At 40.1% G+C, this 22,592-nt stretch overlaps 1 protein-coding gene and 1 pseudogene across 1 annotated transcript in view; one reads left to right on the forward strand and one right to left on the reverse strand.

Annotated features, from left to right (window-relative positions):
• The window catches only part of GAB2 (GRB2 associated binding protein 2), a 185,308-nt gene that overhangs the window by 108,072 nt on the left and 54,644 nt on the right, over nucleotides 1–22,592 (reverse strand). The window lies entirely within an intron of this gene.
• LOC106980799 (proteasome subunit beta type-3-like) overlaps nucleotides 18,710–22,592 on the forward strand; it is a 58,044-nt pseudogene continuing 54,161 nt past the window's right edge.

Below are 22,592 nucleotides of genomic sequence, written 5' to 3' on the forward strand. Positions count from 1 at the left end.
TCTTTTCAGGGCCAAGGAGAGATATGGAAGAGTTCCCATAGAGACACGTGATCCAAAACACATTCTGTGGAAGTGATTCTGCGCTTGGAAGGTAACAAGTTGATTCATTGGGACTTATTTGTATTCCTTCATCTAGCTTTGATTCTGTCATATTGCCACCGGAAATACTCTTGAGATGAAGCTGGTGTGGTATATGATAACTTGGCTCACTCAACCTCTACTCCACTCCCTTCTAGTTGGAAATACTGGAAAACTAAAAAAAAAAAATCACCTTCTCCAGATTCACTTGCAGTTAATCTGCCAGTTATTTGCACTCATACAAAATGGAAGCAAAGGGAAGACCATTTTTTCTGTTCCCTTGGCTGCAAGGGTCCAGACATGAAAGAGTTTTACGTACTTTCCAGTTTCCAGAGTGCCATGGGGCAGTTGTAGCAGTGGCTTCTCCAGTCTGACTTGTCAATTGCTAGTTCACAGCTACTGACTGAGTGGGGGTGGGGTGTTAGACTGATCACTCCAGGGGTATTGGGGGTGAGGAGACAAATCGTTCATGGAGTCCCAGACCAGAACACTTAGCTTTAGTTCTTCATACCATTTGGTAAGCATCTAATTCCTTTTATTAAATTCCTTCCTGTTCAAAGTATCTGGAATGGTTTCCATCTCTCGCACTGATCCCAGAGTATGAGAATAAAAATAAAAATAAAAAACAAGTTTGAGTGACTAAGGGCAGGCCCCTGTGAATGGGAAAGGGGCTGCATTTCAAAGTTTTTCACTATGAGTATCTATTCAAGTAATTGTTGAACCCTGCCTTGTGCCAAACACTGGGTGACAGGCTGGCCTGGAGAGACAGTGGTTTGCTTTCAGATAGCAGATCTGTGCTAATATGTGAAAGAAGAGCCCATAGTGATCCGTGTCTGAGAAAGGTAAGGAAAGGTCAGAATGAGAGTGCAGGTGCAGGGGTAAGCTTTAGAGGGGAGAGAAAATGCTTACTCTCAGACCTCAAATCAGATAGTAACTAAGATGTTTAGCATTTTCATGTACAGTGTATTCATCTCCGTTATCTCATTGAACACCCTCTCCCACCAGCTCTGTTTTTTATTGGGCACTTCCGATGTGGCAGGCACTTTACATACGTTTTCTTATCTAAACTTTGGAACACTCTCTGAGGTGGGAACTGTTATTAGCTCCATAACTTGCCTGAGGTCTCACAGTTACTAATGGTCAGCACTCAAACTCGGATCTTTTGATCCTAAATTCTTAAGGGATAACAAAGTAAAAATTTCATTTCCTCAAAAGACATAACATGTTTAAAAACAACACTGTACAAACATGAGGGATTGTTATCCTTATCATAGAAAACCTTTCTCCAAGTTTGAAGTCTCTGAGGTAAAAGGCCCAGTGTCCATACTGCTCCAGCCCTAGAAGGGGATGACAGAGGTACCTAGTCTGGCTCAAATCAGATGAAACTCACAATGGACAAAGGGAGTGGGGGACAGAGAAGAAAAGCCATTTGCTGCCTCCACAGCCTCCTCACTAAGGCAGCTCTTTATCTCCTACACCATTGTTTACAGCTCTGAGGACACCATCCGGACCTAATAAATGAAAGTGTCCATTGGGAAGGGGAAAAACACACACATGCCCCCCTCCACATACAAAAGGACATTTGTGTCAGGCAGCCTAAGAGGCTGACACACACCAAGGGCTTGCCCCTCCTCTCTTCACCCCTGGAAACAGACAAGAAAGGCAGCTTTCTGGTATTCCACAAAAGGGGGAGGCTGCGGCAGGGAAGAGAACACACACTCTCTAAAACTGCTGACTTGATTCATCCCCAAACTGACACAATGCAGAGAGGAAGACTTCAGGAAATGGGCAGATTATGTCCAAGAAAAGATTTCCTGCAAGCGGTTAACGGGAAACTTACATGAAAAGTGAGGACTAAAAATACACAGGCTATTGGATGCTAGTGGGAGGGCCCTTAGTTCTTCAAGAAGTGTCTGAGGAAGCTGCCAGGCTTGAAGCTCTCCCCACCCTCAAACCTAGTGACATCAACTTAGCATTGGCTTTATTCCCCTGAAAAGCTCATCAGGCACCTGATGTGATTAAAATTTCCATTTAACATGCATCAAGTCCATACTGTGTTCAAGGCTCTTTATTCATACAAGTCATCATAGCACTGAAGGTAGGAACCCCAGTACCTTATACACATAGCTTGACACAAAAGGTGATGAGAGTAGACAGGTAGTGTAAATGATATTGTATCTTCAAGTGAATTTTATTTATTTATTTTTATTGATTTTTGAGAGCGAGCGAGCGAGCGAGCATGTGCAAGAAGGGGAGGAGCAGAGAGAGAAGGGAACAGAAGATCTGAAAGTGGGCCCTGCACTGACAGCAGAGAGCTCGATGTAGGCTTGAACTCATGAACCGTGAGGCAGACTATTAAGTCATAAACCTCAAAGAGCCAGGAGTTAGTAAGATTTAAAAGCTTGGAAGACCTGCACAAGTTTGGCAGTAGAATGCAAGGAAACTGATTTGCCCTTGAAGGCATATGTGATGTCAGGTCAAAGCTTGGCTTGAACACTAGGGCAACTAATATGCAACATTAGGAGACCAATAGGTAGCTATAAGAGAGTGCTGTTTGATTCTGAAAACGATGCTTAGAGGCAAGTAGGTGCTCAGAGGCAGAAGCAGGCCTGGGGAGTTCCTTCCATGTCCTAAGGCCAGTGCAGAAATCTGAAGAAGACAGGAGTTTGCTTTCAAAGCCTTCTCCTTCCCCTTCTCTTATACTTCCAGAAGCTTAATTCTGCCAAACATTTATTGAGCCCCAAATTGGTGTAATCCCTGCCCCCCTCCCAGCACCGAACAACAATGGATCAAGAACTTCACAGTCTGATAGGGAAGATGGGTTCCACAAATAAGAGAAGGGAGGGGAGCAGTGCTGGGCTGTCAGAGACCTGCCATAACTTTTGAAGAGCTCATTGCCCTGCCATTCCATCAGCACACTTCCTAATTGAGCAATTTATAAGTCCTCATACCCCGAAATTTGGGGCCCTAATTACAAAGGAAAATCTTATCACCAATCATCCTTCAAACACAGACACATACGGTAAGTCCTTCTTCCAGGTTTATAATAAACAATGTGAGGCCAAAGATCTTCCAGTATCCTATTTTTTATACACAGTGTGAGCCAGATGTGCAGGTACATTAGAAAAGAAACTGTAGGTGGTCCTCTGTGATTCGAGGCTAGGGAGGCAGGGCTGGGAGAACAGCACTTTTTTCTTTGTTTTGTTTAAATCAAGGATGATCTGAGACTTCCTTTGTTGTAAAATCCTAGGGATACGTTTGTTGTTGCTGCTCGTACCTTCACTGATTTCCTGGCAGCATGTGAGGCAGCCAAGTACTCCTCCTTTCCTGAAGGCTGCTCCCAAATCCTTTGGGTTATCTTATACCACAACTTCCTGCACCTCTGTGCTCCTTTTCAGTCTTTGTGGGGATGCTTGTATGAGGATATTAGACGAATGATCTATGATCCTCGGCTTTCTCTTTTCTCACTGTACAGACTCCTTGGGGATATAGATTTCTCTCATTGCAAAGAGCAGTCCTAGATTTCCGACTTCAGACTACACCTTAGGAGCTATTAAGCAGCCATGAGTTGAGTCAATACCTTCATTCTACTCCTTCTTCCTTTTCTCTATATAAGAAGAAAGTGGGATGGTAATTAACTGACACCTCATATCTCCCAAGCCCTGGCAAAATGCTTCATAATATTAATAGATAATAATTAGGATTTTGAGTCTTGTTTTGTCTACGGATATCTGCACATTAAGTTTATTTTAGAACTTAGGACATATAGGTACCCCAGCTGTCATTTCATTTGCTATATTTAAACAACAGCCATCATCGGTCAGGAATATAAAGCATGGGGAAATTAGTGGCCAAAAGATAGGAGAAAAATGATGTTTGGAAATTCTTGGCTTTTGTGCAGTTAGAAACAAAACAAATAAGTTGGATTAGTGACTTAGGAAGTGATATAAATTAAACTAAAATATGTTAGCAACTACCCTCATCTCTACTTCTAAAGCTGCAGAGTCAAGGCAACGAGAAGAACTCCTCTGGATTCAAGTGTTCAGAAATCTGGCCATGTTTCCTCTGGCATCTACATTCCACTATGGACTTCTGAAGACCATAGCACTAGCAGAGAACAATGTTAAAAGCACCTTGGACTGGGCAAAAGGATTCTCCAACTGGCTTCGCTACTAAAAACTATTTGTTAAACATTCATTTAATATCCTCAAGTTCCAAGATCCTAGACATTCTTAGCATTTGGTCTCAGCAAAGGGTCACATAATCATTTACATCTTATTGTAGATTTTAATGGGTTTGATTTCCTTGCCCAGTTCTATTTGCCTCTTGAGTCAACTCTCCAAAAAGATACAGAAACAGTGGCAGAGTGTACAAAAGACACCAAAGAAGAAACCCAAAAGGGTTTCCTTTTGGCTGTAGTCTCCCAGATGGCAGTGAGGGGCAGGAATTTTTGCCCTACTAGAGTAAGTAGGGCAAAATTCCTCAGAGTTAAGGCAAAGTTAAGACTTAGTTAAGAAGAGATCAAAGAGTATTAAACATGGAATGATGTACTTCATCCCCTGAGAATCCCTACTATTCTCTTAGGAGAGAAGAGCAAGAAGGGGGATGTTGGAGGAAAAAATGGTAGAGGTTTGAGCAAAAGAAAATAAATTCCTCCCCCACAGAAAACCATCATTCTAATCACGCCCCAAAACTACAGTACCTCACATCCAGGTAACAGCAAGAAACAGAAAATGTTCTGTAAATAAATGAATAGCAATTGGGTTCCTCTGTACATTCCAGAGGGCACATTCTATGCAGACCCTGAAATTAAGGAGCTCCAAATCTAGTTAAGAAGCCATGTGTACTTAAAAAATATAAAGCAGCATACAGACATGAGTGATACTAGGAGTTTAGAGTGGTGAGCAACTGCTGTGGTTCTGGGTGGTCTAGAAAGGCTGGAGGTCTGGAGCTGGGCCAGGTCAATGTGAAGGCCTGGATTATGCTATCCTTCCTGGTTGACATTTCTTCTCTGAATCAATCATCAAGGAACTTCCAAACACGCAATAACAATAACCACCAAGAAACTCTTCACACAGGTAAGTAAAATTACTTCATAAAGTGTAAAATGTTTAATATCCTATCAGTGGAATCTTGAGAAGAGCATGAGGGGGATTATCTGTTATCATCATCATCATCACAGCATTTACCATGAACTGAATGTTGAGCCAACACTGCAGTGTTGGCTGGATAACGTAACACCCATTCACAATCTCTGTCTTATTTGCCTTCATTACAGAGTCTAGAAGCAGAACATTTCCTTTTCTAGCCCTTCTTGTAAATGGAGGTATCCGTGTGCCACATTTTGTACAATGAGACATAAGCAGAAATCTGCTGGGGCCCATTTTGATTTTCCTGTTTCCACAAAGTAGAAGCCAGCATGTTACGGAAGGCTGAATAGGAAGATACAAAGAATAAGCATCTTTAAGCACAACACTGAGTATTTAAAACTAAGGTGGCAACTGCTTATCATAGAATTCTTGTAATGTGGTGGTGATTTAAACCACTCTCCATTAGCTTAATAAATTGAAAATATTCCTGATATACTTCCCATGTGCTTAACCAAGATTATAAGGTAGGTAAGTGACACAAACAGAACTGAAGCCCATGTATGACAGATCCAAAACCCTGACTCTTACATGACACTAACAAGGGTGCACGTGTTCTCTGAAAACTCAGGTGTCTTAATGACCAGTCCAGTGGTTGTTTTGTTTGGAGGGACTGCTCCTCCTATGATGGTCATAGCCATTCTTACCGTAAAATTTTATATCCTGGATACATCTTAATAATATGCTTCAAAAAAACAATGACACCAATTTCATTGGCTCTCAGACCAGGGGCAAAGGGATTCAACTTATTGACCCAATAAGTTATCTTCTCGTGATTCCCTTCTTAGCACTCTAGGACCTTCTTCTTCCATTCTGAATTTCTTTCATGTTTGAAATCCAGAAAAATTTAACATTTACCTACAGAAACTTTCCATCTCCCCTTTCATTTTCTGCACCCATTTGGGCTTTCAAGATGGCCACAAATGAGTTCTGCCCTTGTTTTCTATACAATAGGCAAGTGTCATTTCAACAAACTAAGCATCTGATAACACTTAAAAATAAACAGTACACTGTTTCTGGAGGGTCACTTATCCCCTTACAATAGAGCAAATTGGAAAGATCATTCAGAAATATTTCAAAGCCTAAAACAACACTGAGCTGATGGTGACAGTGATCAGCTGTTGGCAGCTGGTCGGGTTTTCATGGCTTTACTCTCAAGTGAAATGCACTCCTTATCTGTGGTTATGACTGGCCATTACATAGGAGGATTAATGGGGTTGCTTTTGGCTGTCATAGAAAGCTTAGGATGTCTTCTCTATGTGGGTCCCTAAAAGCAGACATCCTCTCTGCAAAGCTGACAGGTCACCTCCCTCAACCAATTAGCTAATTGTCTGAAATCACTCCTCGTAGATCAAGAAAAACTGTCTTGTGAATGAACTCTGTTCATGCAGAAAGCAAGAGCCTTTTGTTTCCTTCTCAAGACCCTATTCAACTCAAAGGCCCCTTCCATCTACAAAACTGTAAATTCTACAAATGTGAACAATCGGCTCCAAAGAATGAATCCTTCCGGCTTTCCAGTGAATGAGTACTTTTTTGACTACAGGGTTTGGGGGTTTTTTTTGTTGTTTTGTTTTGGTTTGGTTTGGTTTTTGAAGAAAATTGGTTTTTAAATGTAGCTTCCTGACTGCACCAGGTGTGAAATGGTAAATAAAAGAACGTGCAGTTGTGTTGGCCATCTTTAATTGTTCCCTTCAAAGCTTGCCAAACTGATGTCATTCTGGATGCTTTCTATTCTGCTGACCAAGCTAGGCCTTCCTAGAAAAATCTATAGACTGTCCAGTTCTAATCAAGATGTTGCATCAAATTCTAAAAGCTCAGAGTTATCCAGGAGATTGGTAGCTAGCTCTCACTGAATAAAAAGGAGTGAGTCGCCCCTTTGCTGTGGTTAATACTAGGAACTGGAGACAACCTTTGTCTCTGGCCTGCTGGAATAAGATGGGCTAAAAATCAATCACTTTGCATTCAGTGATAAGACACCCTTTTTTTATATCATTTGCATACTGTCTTTCACTGACCCTTATTTTCCTGCTTCCAAATACAATGCTATTTTGTTCAGACATCTACCCTTTCCTGTGCCATTTCCCCCTACAACTTAAAACTCCTTCTTCAAAAGCTAAAATCCTACAAAGCAAAGACACAACAGACAGCCTCTATCTCTTGCATCTGAGTTTTTACTGGAAAAGTTTTACTGGAGATACAAGGGCTCAATAAGGGATGGGCAGAATTTTAATAGAGATGGGGAAAGGAGTAGAAGCTCCCTTGGAAATGGAGGAAAGAAAGTACTTTCCATGTGACAGATACTATGCTAAGTACTTTCACATAAATGATTGATACCTTATAACAGATGACACGGGGAAAGGCAAGTATTATTATTATTATCATCATCATCTCAAAGTATTTAATCAGTTAAAAAAAATTGCCCAAGACAAAAAGTGTGTGTGTGTGTGTGTGTGTGTGTGCGCGCGCGTGTGCGCTTGGCTGGCTCAGTTGGTAGAGCGTGTGACTCTTGATCTCAGGGTTGTGAGTTCAAGCCCCATGTTTGGCCTGGAGCCTACTTAAAAAAAAAAAATTGCCCAAGGTTACAGGTCTCAAGCCCAGCTGTAGCTCCAAATCATCTCTCCTCACCAAACTGATGAACAGTGACATGGAGGCAGGAAGGAACAAGACTCATTTAGGGTGGGGACTGAGCCCATATGGTAGGCAAGCATATGGTAGCTTCTGAGCATCTGTTCTTTGGGAGTCACCATTTAAAGAAAAGGGCCCTACTAGTGCTATTAGCTGTAAACACAGTGAAACTGCTGATCATTTTGACAAGGTAAATCAGAAAGAGTGAAGTCTTTTAAGAAACCATCTGTAGTTCTGATATTGATGACTCTAGTTCAGGATCAGGATAGCTACTTCTTTCATCATTTCCTTTTGGCAATGTATTTTAATTGAACCTAAATGCTACCTGAGCCTTGACCACAGTGTGTACCAGTGATCTAGCTCAGCATAGCTGAAGGCAATGATTATTCAAGGAACACTACATGGGTACCTCCTGTCACACCTACATTTTGTATGCTACACAAGATTCCCCAGTTATGTCTCGGGGTCTTTTTCCATTTACCAACATTATCCCCTTTCCTATTTCTCTATTCACAGGCCCTAAAATAAGGCCTGAAACACAGCAGTTACTTAACTAAAGTCTACTGAAGAAATACTACATAACAGGCATCCAATAAATGTTTGTTGAGTAAATAAATTAACTAGACACTTCTATTAGAAGAAGTGGATGAGAGATGTTAAATCATAGACTCAAGGTTAGAGTACTGGGGTACAATGTAAAGTAAGTTGGTAAATACAACTTGGAGATGCTAGATAGGCTGGGGGGTGCCCTGAATATCAGGCATTGGAACTTGAATTCATTTTATAGGCAACAAGAAAGAGAATACTGAATGTTGCTGAGGATGAAAAATCGTGGGCACGGTGGTAGGGAGGGAGGAGGGTAATACTCAAAATAATTCTAGATGGTCAGACAACAGCCTGAAGATAACAAACAAGAGTTGAAAAGTGAAGTCCTAGAAGGGAGAGGGCCAGAAAGAAGGATAGAAAGCAGGATCCTTATCTTTGTTTCACAAAACTTCTTACCTTTTCATGATGATACCAAAGGTCTAATTCCTTCACTACTCTCTATTGCCACCTTCTAATTTGTCTTGGTTATTCTTCAAGAATTTTCTTCCTCTGACCCCACCTTAAAATTTCTGAAGCCAGTTATTATTTAATTAGATAAATATAATGTGTCATAGTCTCAGAACTGTTTTCAAATGTCTCATAATTTCCGCCTTCTGTGGGAGAGAAAGGCCAGTGTAAATATATTGTGTTCTTGCCCCTATGGACAAGATGGACTTCGCCTACTCAATTCTGGTCGGAGCTAAAACAGCTTAAAATGATTTCTCTATCTTCCCTATCGAAACACAGCAGAAATAAATATAGGGAGTACCTCATTTTGTGGCACATGTAAATAAGGATACTCAGAGAAACAAACATTTCTACCCCTAATTTTTCCTTGTCTTCTGCCAAGAGTGACCACTGTCAACTGATCTGCCCAGAACTCCCCACTGTGCCTTTGTGCTTGGGCTCATCCTCACACATTATGTACCCCAATCTTACTCCCCAGATACATTGAAATTATATTCCTCCTTCAAGGACTACCTTCAATGCCACTTCCTCTAGACTGTTTCCTTTGATTTTTAAGTAGAATGCAAAACTTTCTCAACTAAACCCCTTTAACACCTTGCCTGTACCTCTTCTTACAAATCACAAAAAGACCTGTGTTATAGTTTCTTATGAATGTGTCCTATATCCCACTTTATTTTTTAAGTTTTTTTAACATTATTTATTTTTGAGAGTGAGTGAGTGAGCCAAGAAGGGGCAGAGAGAGAGGGAGACACAGAATCTGAAGCAGGCTCCAGGCTCCGAGCTGTCAGCACAGAGCCTGATGCAGGGCTCGAACCCACTAACTGTGAGGTGAGATCATGACCTGAGCCGGAGTCTGGCGCTCAACCGACTGAGCCACCCAGGCATTCCCTACAACCCACTTTATTTCTTCCATAAGAAATTAGTTTTGAAGTAAGGGTCTATATCATTTGGACATCCCCCACAGTTCCCAGTATAGCAGTCCACATAGGAAGCTCTCAACACTTACGGAAATGAATTAATGAACATATTGCTTTAAATGAACATTCATATACATTACTTCAGGGTATGATTATCTCTACTTTACAAATAAGAAAATGAAGGTTTATAAAAGTTAAGTGATTCAGAAAACAGGCCATGCTTTCCACAAAAGCTGAGATAAAAGGCCCAAATAAGAGGATTCAGATTGAATCTGGGGACCTCTTGGATAACAGCTCCTATCTTTTATTGAATTATCAACTGAGAACATAAATTGCTACTTTTGGGGGGAATAAATGTGTCAATATGTATATATATATGAATATCCATAAAAAATCATATAATTTAAACTTGTATGTCTACTTCATAAATCCATCTTAATATCCAGAGATGCAGATAGACTTACGCATGAAGATGACCATCATACTGTTGTTCAAAATAATGAAAAAATCACTAAAATCTTCTGTTACCCAATTGAAATACTGAAAATATGTTTACTTCTCCTCCCTCCCAGATTCCAAAGACATGACAAAGTAGTACAAGGCTGAATAAACGAATACCTGTGCTTAGGGTGGGAGAGAAGAATAAAGAAAAAGAACAGACCAGAACATTTTTTTTAATGCATTTTATTATTTTTTTAAAGTAATATTTACATTCAATGGGAGGGGTCAAATTCATGACTCTGAATTGACATGTGATTAAGAGTCACATGTACTACTGACTGAGCCAGCCAGGCACCCCTAGACCAGAAATTTTTAACACTTTTCAAAAGATGGGAAGTAGATGGAATTACATTGGTAGATGTGGTACAATGTAGATGTATCTACAGCCCACCCAAGTGAAGGAAGCCAGGTAAAGGAACATGGGGAAAAGATGCATGTAGTAGCCAATGCTGCTTCTTGATAAGGCCTAGAAAGGTATCATGCTGGGGATCAGAGCAGTACTGTTCAAAAGAAATGTAATACAAGCCACATACATAATTCTGAAATTTCTTTTTATGCTTAAAAAGTAAAAAGAAACAGATAGGATTAATTATAATAGTATATCCAAAGTATTATCATTTCAATATATAATCAATGTAAAAATGAGATATTTTATCTTGTCTTTTTGTTCTTTGAAATCTGATTTGTATTTTATACTTACATCATATCTTAATTCAGATGAGCCAGATTTCTAGCTCACTTATAGCTAGTAGCTATTGTAACTGATATCACAGAATCAAAGAATAAGGAGAGCAACGTCAGGAAAAAGAGCAGAAATCAGTGATTAATTGAAGAACTTTCTAAAGAACCAGTTGGGTAGAAACAGTTTAGACACACAAGAACATAGAAAGTCTAACTTCTATGCACTCTTTCTGAAAGATGCTTTCAGGGATGCTTTATGGCAAAGTTAAAAAGGATTCTAAGAAAGAGATGACATAGGGTACAAGAAAGGAGATTTAACCCAGGACTTCAATGTAATGATAGTAGGCTTTGAGATTAAAACAGGAACTCTGTGGACTTAGAGAAGAATGTGTTAAGATGAAAGTTGGGGCATCTGGGTGGCTCAGTCGATTAAGCAACTGACTTCATCTCAGGTCATGATGTCACGGTTCATGGGTTTGAGCCCCGCATCGGGCTCTGTGCTGACAGCTCAGAGCCTGGAGCCTGCTTCGGATTCTGTGTTTCCCTCTCTCTGCCCCTCCCCCATTTGTGCTCTCTTTCTCAAAAATAAATAAAATGTAAAAAAAAATAATAAAAGATGAAAGTTATTTCCCTAAAACAAACAGTATGATTAGGAAGCCAACTGATGTTAGTCATAAGGTAAAGGCAGATGCTTCTTTCTTCAGGCAGGAAAAAAAGGCAGTCCAAAACTCCCAAGAAAACAAAAAACAAAGACAAGGTGTAAATATGAAGCAAAGAAAATATGGCAAGTGATGGAATGTAGAAAGAGAATCTATTTGATCTTGATGTTTGAAATAGTCTCGTTTAAGTGTCACGGGTTTAGTACCAAAGAACTTTATTTTCTTCTTATGGGTCAACTTATGCAATTCTTCTCTGCTGTAAATATTTATATAATTGTAATACTGAAAAGGATATTTATTAGTTTTTAATTCTTAGAATCAATCCCCAGGTGAAACTTAAGACTTATTTTAGAAATCTGAATGTAAATGTTATTTAGTTACACAATACATACCTTATGATAGGAATGGACTAATTATCTCATCTTACTTGGGAAAGCCAAAATATTCTATATACAGTTAAAGAGAGAAAAATAGAATTTTTGGTGTAAGTGGTAAGCTGCGTAAGATAAGTCTGACTAAGGGGCCTTAATAATACAATGATGCCCCTGTTCTTTATCCAGAAACGCTAAGGATCCAATATTCTGGTGCTACAAAGTATTTTAATGGCTGAATCACATTGCAGTCGTTAAATTATCTTCAAAACTTATAACAAGCATTTTAAAACTTATAATGTGAAGTGAGATAAACTATATCCAAAATTATAGACAGTATGAAGCCTGGGCAAATGAAATGAAATTAGAGCTACATTTATACGTATTAGGAGAGATTTAGGTTAGAGTTAAGTAATCACCAGACTTCTGAGAGGCTTGAGAATCCAGTTGAGGAAACACAAGTGTACAAGGAATAGTCAAGTGTAAGTGCCAGGCACTGGTACTACATCTGATCTATCTCTGTAAACAATCTCCCTTCCCCAACACACACAGTTTATACTTATTAAATATTCACAGATTAAGATTCTCAAGGCTACTTGAATGCTTTAGGATGGCCAAGGAACCATCCAGCTTGGCAGTGTAGCCAAAGGAGGCTTCCTGGAAGAGGTAAACCCTGAATTGTATCTCAAAGGATGGACAGGTTTGAAATGGTGACTGGGGAGACCCCAGACTCCTTAATGGGTGAAGGGCCGACTCCTCAGACTGAAATGCAAAGACGACTCCCATGGAAGACAGGAAAATGAGGCTACTTTTAAGGTGTGGTAACCAGAAGTTACTGAGAGACAATGGTTTGTCCCCATCCCACCACTGACACAGAGATTCATGTTTTGGAGGCTATATTGCAGAAGATGGAGGTACTCCCAAATGTCTAAACTGGGTTCCCTTCTTCCCATTAACCTATACTTGATCCTGTCTGTATTAGCCAAATAGACTATCTTTTCTCTTCCATTCTTCTCCCAACTTAGGCTTCTGCCCAGAAGATAAGCTTCTCATTAGCAAACACTCAGATGTAGAGTTTGCTTCTAGAGACCCAGGATAATCTACTTGGAAGCCTCAAGGGAAAAAACAGGCAGAATGAATTTAATGCTTCACCTTCCATGGCTGGACTTTGATATAAGACTACCCAGCTTAAACAAAGCAGTATATTTGTTAAGGCATCTTAAATTAGGGCTCCGTACTAAAAAACATCCTTTACAAGTCTCAAACACCCCTTCTTCAGACTATTTATAAGTATCCCATAAAAAGAGTGTTTATTCTTTGGAAAGAGATATAATAGAAGAGGAGAACAGAAAGAGATAATATAAGCACACACATGTGCCAGACATCGTATAGACATTCTATGACAAATCCATAGAGCACTTGTTATGCCCATTTTACAGGCAAGGAAAAGGAAGTTCAACTTCACAGAGATTGAGTGATTTGCTGCCTATGTAAATACTGGAGCTGGAATTCAAATCTACAAACTTCTTACTTCAAAACTCAGTGCTCTTCCCCCTATACCATACAGCCTCAGAAAGAAAGAAAGAAAGAAGGAGTGAATTTACCAAAGCTACATTGTTGAAAAGCAAGAACAGAGAGGTACAGCTGTTATCTTCACAAACCCTCCCATATATATTTTTTAAAGAAACAAAATGGTCTTAATAAGTAAGACTCAGACTCTTCTAAAATGACAAAAACAAAGAGCCTTAAGTAGACCTTTCTTTCAAAGGGGAAGGGGGGAATTAAATATCAGAAAGTAAGGGACTTCTCCTCTCACATGAGTCTGTCACAGCTCAAAGGATATTTTAGGGAAAAGATACTTACCTAGTGTGACCACAGAATCTAAGAGAATTTAGAAGGGGTGGTGGAGAAGAGAGAGGGAGAGAAGGGAGACTGACTCATTATTTGTTTTCCAAATATAAAAACTGAAGCAAAACACAGTGAGACTCAGCTATCCAGCTGGGTGCTCTTAAGGATTAACTGGGTGTGTGGCTAGGCACTTAACTTCATATTTCAGATGGACCGCTGTAAAATGGAAGAAGAACTCATAATAAGGTTTCTTGTCAAGAGAGCACCAAGAGAGTTGTATTTATAGCTTCTGAAATACAGACCTAAGCAAATGGCCTGACATGGAGCCCCGGGCCCTAATTCCAATATACCTGCTATACTTAATGTCATAAGGTTGTGCTTGGGGATATGAATGTCCTGATAATGGCAGCGTCATCCCGTATTTTTATACCCTTCTCACAGGTTACAGCTGGGCTTTTAAAATACAGATTCCAATTCAATATTGAAAACAAAATGCCAGTGTAATAGAGTAGAAAGAATATGAGATTTGGCATTGGGCCATCATGGACTTGAATCTTGGTTGTAAGATTTGAACAAGATACTTAATCTTTCTGAGACTTATTTTCCTCATCATTAAAATGAGGGATAATTACCTTAGAACACTTATTTATTGAGAATTAAATAGAGTTCCTGATACATAAAACACTGTAAAGATAATTTCCATATTAATCCTTACCTCACACCATATAAAAAATTTAACTTGAAATGGATCATAGATCTAAGTGTAAAAGCTAAAACTCACAGCTCCTCGAAGAAAAGATAAGAGAAAAATCTTTGTAACTTTGAGGCAGAAAAACAAACAAAAAACATAATCATAAAAGAAAAATAGAATAGACCACCAAAATTCAAAGCTTTTGCTCCTCAAATGGCACCATTAAAGAAAATGAAAAGGCAAGCCATACTGAAAGAAAATACATGTTTTCACACACCAACAGAAAAATTACAGCTATTTCTACCTTACAAAAAGCTGGTATCCAGACCATTTAAAAAAACTCTTAGAACTTAGTTAACAAGAAGATAAATGAAACCATATAAAAAATGATCAGAAGCCTTAATCAGAGACTACACAAAAGAAGCTATACAAAAAGCCAGTTAGCACATGAAAAGATGCAAACGATTATTAGACATCAGGAAAAAGTAAATTGAAACCACAGTTATACACTATTACCTGTAAACCCATCAGAAAAACTAAAATTAAAAAGACTGACCATACCAAGTGCTGATGAGAATGCAGAGCAACTGAAAATCACATACTGTTGCTGGGGATGTACAATAGTACAGCCAGTCTGGAAAACAATTTCTTAAAAAGTTTAAGAAACAATTATTCTATGACCCAGCCCATTTGACTCCTGGGTATTTACACAGGAGAAATGAAAACATATATCCGCACAAAGATGTGCAAATAAATGCTCCTATCAGCTTTATTTAAAATAGCCAGAAACTGAAAAAACCCCAAAGTCCATCAATAGGTAGTATATCCATACACTGGAATCCTACTCAGTGATAAAAAGGACCTGTGCACCAACATGGACACAGGTAAAAAACATTATGCTGAAAGAAGTCAAACCAAAAGTGTGTATATTACATAATTCTATTCACATAAAATGCAAACTCATCTGACAACAGATGAATGCTTGCCTGAGGCTGAGGAAAAAGAAAGGGACAGATTGCAAAGGGACAAGAGAAATTTGGGGGGACTAAGGGAAATGTTCTGTATCTTGACTGTAGTAGTCATTTCATGGGCTGAGCAACTGTCAAACTCACTGAATTTAAACAGATTTATTTTGTGTACGTTATTCCTTAAAGTTGATAAGGAAAAAAAATTAATTCACTTTGCCTCTCCTGCCACTAGAATCAAGTTAAAAAGCTACTACTGCCCACTTCTTGGTCACAGGGGAAACAAAAAGCTGTACGTAAAAGGGTGGTATTGCAAAAGCCCTGTAATTTAGTATCAATAAAGTGTTTCATTTATTGAATATCAATCAGGTGTTTGGTAACATAAGGCCCTTCACATATATTATCTTATTTAATTCCAACAAATTTGAAGAGGTAGGCACTATTGGCTCTTTTACAGATGAGGAAACAGGTTCAGAAAATTTAAGAAATTCATCAAAAGCCACCCAGATGTAAATGGTAGAGTTAGATTCAAGGATGGATCTGGATTCAAAACAGTAAGCCTGACTTCAAAGACAATGCTATTATTTCCTACAGTGCTTAGGGCATCCTCAGAAAGGCAGAGCCGTGATGGCCCAGAGACAGGAAGTGTTAGTGAAGATTTCCTTTATCAGAACTGGGAAATCCTCTCAAGCAGGGGAGTTTTAGCAGTCTACTTCAAAGGAGACTGGGAGGATGGGAAATGGGGTGCAGCTCTGCTTGTGAGGCCAAAGACAATCCTCTCTCTCGGCTCCAGCATCTGCTGGTATTTTGTTAACTCTTGGCTCCTCCATATTCACCCACCCACTGGTTTCCCAGGGAAAAAAAGCCAAAATATCTTGGCTGAACAGGCGAATGGGTCACAGATGACAGAGGTAAAAAAAAAAAAAAGACATTCTGTAAATATGCTTCTTTTTAAAAGCAAAAACAAACTGCACACTTCCTTGTTCTGCATTTTCCTTATTCTCTTTGAGTTATCCATCTTCTGAAACATTTTCTTGTCTACATTTTCATTCATCACAGTGGAAAAAGTAAGGCAAATGGATCATGCTGGAAGTTTAAATAAATTTACAGTCTTCCTATTTCAGACCAGCTGTAGCCCATCTCCCCTGAAGCCAGGCCAACAAGAAGGTGCCTTGAGCTGCAGAAAATGGGCCATGGGAAACTAGGACCTGGAGGGGCGGCTCGGCACTGGGACCAACATTGTGGACAGAGCGTAAAGAGACCTGGGTTCTGGGATTAACTTTGTATAATTAAGTTAGAGACTCTGTCACGTCACTGTCCCTCTCAGAGTCTCAGAAGATTGGACTAAACCTGTTTTTCAACTTTTAACAAAGGCCCTCCGTTTATAACCAAAAATAATCTTCCCCCTAAACCCTCAGATTCTCATGCACTTCCTCTTTGAGAATTGCTCTGTTGCCTTTTTATTCCCCCACAACCAAGCTTCACTTTCTGAAATTTATACTATAAAAACAGGCAACTTCAGTGTACTAGTATATTATAATCCCAGACAAAAACTTTCAAACAGTATATACAAACATATACTGAAATTCTGTCATAATCCTTCGTGTGTGGCATAGAGAACCAGAGATTAGATGCCCTATTGCAAACTGCAGTATTTTTGGTTGTTCTCCATTTCCTCTCCCGATTTAGTTTGAACTGCAATTTTACTAAAGCTCCTTTGCTCCCTTCTTCACACATGGTAAGAAGTCATAGGGACATGTGCTTTTGTGCTCCTTTAACTAGAGCATCCTCCCCCAAACTACACTCTGCCAAATTGTTTCTGGTAAGCAACTTTGCAAAGTAAAAATTCCCTAGACGATCTGGACAGGGTGTGAAAGAAAGACCCACAACCCAGCAGGGGAACTGAAACATTCTCCCCCAGTGTCCACTTCTGTCCTGGGAGGATGGGGGCAGGGAAGTTGCGGAAGAAGCTTTTAAAGGAAGCAAACTTGCAGGACTTCTGCAAACAATTGTGTACTGTATCCAGCTGTTAAATAAGGCAACAGTCAGCTCAAAACCAGAGGAGAACAAAGGGGTCTGATCCCTTGCTCCTAAAACAGCAAAGTACTATGCTTCTGCTTCACATGTTTACAGCCTAGCACCTGTTTCTAGCTTCCAGGTCTGGAGCTCTAAGAAGTGTAAACCTTTATTTTTACATACAAAATATTGTGCAGAACCATAACACAAAAAAATAAATTTGAGCTCTGGGGGATAGAGGACCCGGGGTGGGAGAGCTCTGCCAGCTCAGCTGCCATCATCCCTTTTGTCAGGCAACTCTCTGGACTCCTAGGGCCACAAGGAACACTATTAGGTCTACTGATGTGGGTTGATTCATGTGTGATTGGTAGGCCTACTGATTTGTGGAGTTCACAGATAAAAACATAGATGATCATGCCCTTAATTTGATTCAGTAGGCTAGGGTGGTTGTTCTCAGCATTTTTCTTTCCCCTTATGTCTTCTTCAATGATCTCATTAATTCCCAATGCTTTGTTGATCGTTTCTATATGGAAGACTCAAATTATACACTTTAAGACATGATCTCTTTACTTAGCAGAGCATCTGAAACATATGGATGGGAAGAGAAAAGCAGGGATCCAGGCATGCAGACAGTCTGGCAGCAGAATCCAAGTGTTTGTTCCCAAAATTCAGGATCAACACTCTAGCTGTCAGAGGACTAGGGAGAGAAAAAGAATAATGGGAATCCCTAAAGAATCAAAGTGCAAGGGAAGGACTTGGCCAAAAGGAACCAGACAAGAGCTCTTCTTAGAATCGGGGGCCAAAGTCAGAGGGGGGCTAGCTTTCAGGCTGACTTCATGTTAATTCCCAGAGGCCTGGATCAAGTTCTTAAATCCTACCCCACCTCATCCCCATTACAAGCAGAACTGTTTCACAGACCTATCCTAAGGTATGAGAGAAGAGAGCCAAGTAAATCTTCACAGCTGAGCATATCCAGGCCCTACTTGTGTCTAGCAAGTTGAAAGCATATCATGAGCAGAAAAGATGCAGAACAGATGTTCCTAATGTTTTCCAGGTCACTCGCAGAGATAGACACAGATCCCTATCAACTCAATAGCCATTTCTCTCTTTGTACCTTGTTACAGAACTATTTTGTTCAGAGAACTGGTAGAGACTTCATGGTCACGGGAAAGGTAAACCCCCTGCCCCTCAGCCCCAGGGGTTGAATCACAACTGGTCTAAAGCAATTATGCAAATCAATTTCCCTTTGCCAGGATTGGACTAGATAGGTGGGCATATAACCTAGTTCTGACCAAAAAAACGTAAGTTTTCTAAAGGGGAAAGAAAGTGCCTGTTTTTCTTGGTAACATGCTTGAGTCAATGATAGAACCCTGAAGCTTCCTCCCTCTTACTGGGCTACATGAACATCAATGTCCTTGTAATTTACTCAGATTTTCTGTTACGTGTGACCAAAAGTTTTCCTGACTGATCTGCTGACCCACCTGAGAGAGTAGGCAGCAAGAGTGGTTGCTTAGCCTCAACTGGCCTTAGCTGGTTGACTGCAACTGTGGTGACTGGAGGTCCCAGTACATCGCAGTCCTGTATATTATGTCCTATAACGGAGGGACCATCACAGCCATGCAGGGGGAGAACTGTGTGGTCATTGCTGCCAACAGGCACTTAGGGATCCAGGCCCAGATGGTGACCACAGACTTCCAGAAGATCTTTCCCTGGAAGGTCGGCTATACATAGGCCTGGCCAGACTCACCACTGAGGTCCAGACTGCTGCCCAGCATCTCAAGTTCCAGCTAAATCTGTATGAGCTGAAGGAAGGCTGGCTGATCAAGCCTTACATCCTCATGAGCACGGTGGACAACCTGTCATATGAGAAACGGTTTGGCCCCTTCTACACAGAGCCATCATCTCTGGATTGGACCCAAAGACCTTTAAGCACTTCATTTGTTCTCTAGACCTCACTGGCCCCATGCTGACTGACGGACTTTGTGGTTAGTGGCACCTGCTCTGAACAAACATATGGGATGCATGAGTCCCTCTGGGAGCCCACCATGGATCCAGAACACCTGTCTGAAACCATCTCACAAGCCATGATGAATGCTTGGATAGGGATGCAGTGTCAGGAATGGGAGTTCTTTTGGGACACCTGGGTGGTTTAGTCAGTTAAGCATCTGACTCTTGATTTTGGCTCAGGTCATGATCTTAATTTGTGAGTTCAAGCCCCACATGGGGCTCTGCTGACAGTGTGGAGCCTGCTTAGGATTCTCTCTCTCTCCCTCTCTCTCTGCCCCTCCCCAACTTGTGTGCACTCACTCTCTCTTTCTCTCTCAAAATAAATAAACTTAAAAAAAAAAGCTTTTCTTTCAAAAACTATGAGCCAAAAACTATGAGACTGAAAGTATAGGCCTTATATCCAATAACCTTTTTTTAATGTTTACTTATTTATTTTGAGAGAGAAGCAGAGAAAGAGAGAGAAAGAATCCCAAGCATGATCCATGCAGTCAGCACAAAGCCCGATGTGGGGCTCAATCTCACAACCTTGAGATCATGACCTGAGCTGAAATCAAGTGTCAGAAGCTTAACTGATTGAGCCACCCAGACACCCCTCCTGTAACTTTTATCATGTGGATATATGCAATATTTTGTTTTCAACTATAAAAGATTTACAGGTTTCAGGTCAAGAGTCCTTACTCTATACCAGCAGTTCTCAAAGTGTGCTCCCTGGACCAGCAGCATCAGCATGACCTGGAAATTTAGAAAAATCAGAAAAATAATTTCTCTAGCCAAACCCCAGACCTACTGAATCAGAAATCCTTGTAGTGGAGTCTAGCAATTTATGTTTTACTAAGTCTTCCAAGTGATCTGATTCATGCCAAAGTTTGAGGACAACTGCCCTGAGCTCACCATTAATTTCTATGATGACAAAAATGTTTACATCTGCACTATCCAGTATGGTAGACACTAGCCACGTATGTCTATTGAGCACTTATAATGTGGCAGTGCAGCCAATAGACTAGATTTAGAATTTTACTTTGTTTTAGTTTATTTAAATTTAAATATCCCTGTGGCTAGTGGTTACTGCAGCTCTAGACAACCATAAAGGATTTTACATTATCAAATGGCTCAATACTAAGTCATAAAATAGGCAGTGGTTCTCAAACTTCAGTATGTATCTCCATCACTAAAGGGGTTATAAAACATCGATTATAGGCTCCCACCCCTACAATTTATGGTTCAGTAGGCCTAGCTTGGGGTTTGATAATTTGCACTTCTTTTTCAATGTTTATTTTTGAGGAAGAGGGAGACAGCATATGCCAAAGCCAGGGAGGGGTAGAGAGAGAGTGAGAGAAAGAATCCCAAGCAGGCTCCATGTCCAGTGCAGAGCCTGATAAGGGGCTCTATCCCAGGACCACAAAATCACAACCCAAGCCAACATCAAGAGTCAAACTCTCAACCAAATGAGTCACCCTGGTGCTCCAAGAATTTGCACTTCTAATAGGCACCTATATGATGCTGATGCTACTGATCCAGGGAACTCACTCTGAGAAGCACTGAGGTAAGCAAAACTTTTTTTTTTTGCCTTCTTATAACCTACATAAAAACTACTTTTCCACAATTCTTTTTTTTTGTTTGTTTTTAAAAGTTTACTCATTGTTGAGAGACAGAAAGACAGAGCACAAGTGGAGGAGGGGCAGAAACAGAGGGAGACACAGAATCCAAAGCAGGCACCAGGCTCTGAGCTGTCAGCACAGAGCCCAATGTGGGCTTGAACTCATGAACCACGAGATCATGACTTGAGCCAAAATTGGATGCTTAACCAACTGAGCCCCCTAGGTGCCCCTACTTTTCTACAATTCTAACCAATGTTTTCCTTTGTGTTAATCAAAGTAATATATAAAGGTAAAGTTACCTGAGAGTAGGAACTGACACCTTCCCATTCTGTATGTCTCATAGTCCATATGAGCTCAGTATCTTGGTTCCAGCAGGTATATGACATCACTGAAAGTATAATGGGCACACCCTACATCTCCAAACAGGAAGACTTTTGGAAGTGTCTGTCATGTTTCCAAGACCATGATTACTTCCTCATAATCATCAGGTGGCAGGCTATATGTTTCAGAAGAAATGCACAGAAAGGCTAAGTGATCTGCCCAAGGTAATAGGTCTTATTTCTTATTCTTCTGTATTTTAAAGTATTATCTCATAAGTTGTTTACATCTAAGTAGATTTACAGAAGAGTTTGTATATATATGCATATATATTTTACATATATTACATATGTAATATATATGTAACTTATACATAATATTTTATACATATATATACAGAGATACTGAAAACTAAAACATTCAAGAATGAAAAAGACTTCTGACACTATAATGGTATGAAAGGCAACAGGCCTAGAAATCTGGATGGGGGCTATACCTTCTCAAATAACACTGCATACAAAACCATCTATGCCAAAGACCTGGCCCATCCAGCAGCAATGCAGCTTTCAAGCATTAATGGGAAAGGCAAGAATCAAGGACAAACACACAGGGGATTTTTCTGAAGGTCAAAAAAGCAACAATAAATACCGTGCCCAGAAAAGCTTTTAAATCTGACCTTTTCTTCTGCTGAAGCCATTCGCCTTCCAGCATCTTCAATCTAATAGACTGAAGTAGGCTGAAATGGCTCTTAGGAGAGAACGGGGCTAGTCTTTTCCTTAATGCTGCCTCTCCACCACTACTCTAGCAGCATTACTGGTAATTACATCATTATACCATAATGGAACACATGCGGTGCAAGTGAAACATCCCAGCAGCTCCTCAGTCAGGGAGAGGGGAAAGAAGCTCCCTTCATTGTTCAATTTCTATTAACCCTTCAGGTTCTGGCTTATTCTCAAAGTCAAACCACCCCTAGGACATTTCACAATCTTAAAACACAGATCGTGAAAGCAGAGCATCGTTGAAGATCAGGAATAAAGTTAAATTCATTAGTGTGATGGAAATCCTCTGCTAGAATAGGAATTAGGACACCTGGGTATAGGTCTGGCTTTGCTATGAA

Source organism: Acinonyx jubatus, chromosome D1, assembly GCF_027475565.1.
Source record: "Acinonyx jubatus isolate Ajub_Pintada_27869175 chromosome D1, VMU_Ajub_asm_v1.0, whole genome shotgun sequence".
Taxonomy (NCBI): Eukaryota; Metazoa; Chordata; class Mammalia; order Carnivora; family Felidae; genus Acinonyx; species Acinonyx jubatus.